Source organism: Peromyscus maniculatus, chromosome 20 (genome assembly GCF_049852395.1).
Source record: "Peromyscus maniculatus bairdii isolate BWxNUB_F1_BW_parent chromosome 20, HU_Pman_BW_mat_3.1, whole genome shotgun sequence".
Taxonomy (NCBI): Eukaryota; Metazoa; Chordata; class Mammalia; order Rodentia; family Cricetidae; genus Peromyscus; species Peromyscus maniculatus.
The window spans coordinates 49,123,402-49,127,000 of record NC_134871.1 but is presented as its reverse complement, the minus strand read 5'-3'; positions in this window follow the sequence as shown (position 1 = coordinate 49,127,000).

Genomic DNA, 3,599 nt, shown 5'->3' with positions numbered 1-3,599 from the left:
GGAGGCTCTTCTTTAATGTGGGAGTTGGGGGCGGGAGGGGGGACACCCTGACCCCCACAGAGCAACATCTGCCCCAAAGCCTCACCCATCCATACATGCCCCACACCTGGCCTGGCCAGTTCCACTGAGCTAGACTCAGACACGAAATTCCCCAGGATTTCTGAGGAAGGCTGCATAGAACCAAGTCCCACGTGGAAAGTGGCCCAGTTCTAACTCAGCTTTGGCCTCATTCCCAACACCCCTTCCCCACCTGTGCCCCAGTTCCAGGATCCGGGTCTCTGGTGCTGCTTAGGACCCAGTCTTCCTGAGTCACATGCTCAGACCCCAGGAGAGCTGCATCCCTTGGGGGCCTTGGGAGGTGGATAAGAAGAGGAGGACTATGGTATCACAGCCCCTCTGCTTCTCCATTTCCCCTTTCCTTCCCTCCCCAAGTTTTGTCTAGGCTCATCTGGTGCCCCTGACCTCTACACTGGACTCAGACCAGCACTAGGGTCCACACCATCTTAGGGGGGCACTTACCAGCCTGGCACTAGTCCCTGCTGAACTTGACCTCAGGTGGTGACCTTTGGAAAAACCAGAGCGGAGGGGCAGGCTTGGGGGATTGTACATACACACAGACAGAGCTTCCCAAACTCCCAAGAGTGGATTTAGCCCTGGAAGAAACACACACATCACACAGGAAAGCCACATTTGACGCTGCTGAGGCCTCTGAGCATCTGTGGGATTCCAGGTTTGTATTAAAATACAACCTGGGGAGCCGTAGGCAGATACACCTGGGAAACCGAGCTGCGGGCCAACACGCCTTGTTTATCCCATCTTTCACCTCGTTCCTGGCAAACACCCTCTCTCCCTTTGTCCCACTGAGCTGGCAGTGTCCCACCACCCAGGGAAATCCCCTTCCACCTGCTCCATACCTGCGCCCGGCAAACCCAGCAGGCAAACCTGGGCCTCCATAAGCATTAACCACACAAACCCAGAAATGGCCCAGGAACAGCCATCCCCCCACCACCCCCACCACCCCACCGCCGCTGCCTCTGTTCAAGGTCTTGCTCTCCCGGACAGCCACATCGCACCCTCTCTGTGCTCAGTCTACAACCAACCCTCTTCCCCAGTCCCGCAGGCTGGAGGGTGATCTTTCCCTCCCACCCCATCAAAGGGTCAGGATGATGGGCCGGTCCTCACTTAATACCATCCCCAGGCCTGACGATGAACTAACTGTACCAGCCTTGTTTCTCGGCTCCCTCCTGCCACATCAAATGAACTATGCTTCTCTCAGAGACAATAAGATCTGGCTCCAACAGTTTGACCTTCCCAAGAACCTGTGATCTGAATCCCCAACTCCTTCCTCCTTGTCAGCTCTGTCCTTCCTGTGGGCATGCAGGTGACCAAGTGTCTCCTCCCTTAAACAGGCCTTGTTTGGGCTTATACTTGCTGAGGTTTCAAATTCATGGCCAGCTGGCTCTGTCATTTCTGGGTGGTGGTTGAAGCAGAGCATCACGGTAGAAGGGTGTGAAGGAACAAAATTGCTCCCCCTTGGTGGCCAGGAAGCGTGCTTGGGGTTGGGGGCAATACACCATTCAAAAAAGCATGTCCCGCCGGGTGGTGCTCGCCTTTAATGCCAGCACTTGGGAGGCAGAGGCAGGCGGATCTCTGTGAGTTCGAGGCCAGCCTGGGCTACAGAATGAGTTCCAGGAAAGGTGCAAAGCTACACAGAGAAACCCTGTCTCGAAAAACCAAACAAAACAAACAAAAAAGCATGTCCCGATGACTGACTTCTCCAAACAGGCCCCACCCTGTAATAGCCCAATAGTCTTAAGTGCAGGAAATGGCGGGAGTCAGTGCCCTCGGAGCCAATCACCCCTCAAGAGCATCACCAGCTAGGGACCACCCTGAATCTCTCAGGAGGATACTTCGGACACCCGCAACATCCCCTTGAGCCAATACCCTCTTCTGACCATTCCTCATGTCTTTATTCCTTTTGTTACAAAACTTCCTCGAAAAGCAGGCCTGTTGGGATGGTAGCCCACTAGAGTGCCTGCCCAGCACTTACAAAGACCCGGGTTCCATCCCCAGTATAAACCAAAGGTGATAGCAGATCTGCAGGTTCTGGAGGAGTAGGGAGCTGGCACCGGCTGTAGGAGCATCATCTGTGGGACCCAGGTACGCAGCAGGTGTTGGGGGGCACTGTCCAGCTGTAGGAGCTTCATCTGTGGGACCCAGGTACTCAGTAGGTGTTGGGGGGCACTGGTCCCAGCTGTAGGAGCATCATCTGTGGGACCCAGGTACTCAGCAGGTGTTGGGGGGCACTGTCCAGCTGTAGGAGCACCATCTGTAGGACCCAGGTACACAGCAGGTGTTGGGGGCACTGTCCAGCTGTAGGAGCTTCATCTGTGGGACCCAGGTACTCAGCAGGTGTTGGGGGCACTGTTCCAGCTGTCTCTGCTTCCAGCCAACAGGGCTGGTTCAGCCAGCTCAGCTGATCCCAGGATGCAGCCTCCCCCCCCCCCCCTTCAGCCTCAGAGCTGTGGTGCTGCAAGGCTGGCCAGGCCTCTGCTGAGAAGCCTGGGACAGAAACCTGACCCCCGGGCTTCCATTTCTCACCTGTGGGACAGAACACCTGCCATGCTGCAGGACAGGGGCAGAGGGCAGAGCTGGAGACATGGAGGCTTTGAGGTGTCTGTCTCGGCACGGTCTGCAGGATGCCACACACGTGCTGTGCCACTGCAGGTGATGTGTATGTATGTGTTGGGGGCAGGGGGATTGTTTTGTTTTAGACAGGGTTTCTCTACATAGCCCTGGCTGTTCTGGAACTCACTTTGTAGACCAGGCTAGCCTTAAACTCACAGAGATTCACCTCTCTCTGCCTCCCAAGTGCTGGGATTAAAATCATGTGCCAACCACCACCTGGCATGTGTTCCTTTTTAAGACTCAGGTTCACTATGTAATTCTGGCTTAAACATGTTATGATTAAAGGCACGTTCCATGGTGCCCAGCCTCCCTAGTATATTTAGCATGAAATACAGACCTCCTCTATCATCCCAGCCTGGCCACTTCTCAGTCCTCACTCAGCCACTCTGGACATGCTGGGCATCCTGCTGGTCCCCAACGTGTGTCAGACAGAGGGAATTTGCACATACATCTCCTTGGATCTGGACTGTTCCTTCTCATTGGTTCCCAGCACACTCACTTTTGCTTGTGACTTAAGTCTAGTTTGCTACCCATCGCTCACAGAAATTTTGCTGCCCACTTGGGCTAATTGGTCAGTCTGTCATTTGCCCTACCTTTTTCATGTCTCAGATCTAGGAACTGAGCGGGTGCACATTTCTTTCATGGTCACAGCATTCGTCTCTCTTTGTAAACACCTTGTTTGCTTTTACTGTGGGCCACCCAGAGTGCCCTTCTGAATGTACATCACCTCTATAGCAGAAGAAACTGGATTTACTTTTTTAATTGTTATATATACACATCACTTGGTGCAGACTAGATGCTTATTTAACTGTAGTCATAAGTTTTCCTGTGTCCCGCCCGGCCTGCCACGTGGACAAATCTCCCCCACTCGAGTCCTGCAGCCACTTGGTCCCAAGTAAACACAGAGAGGC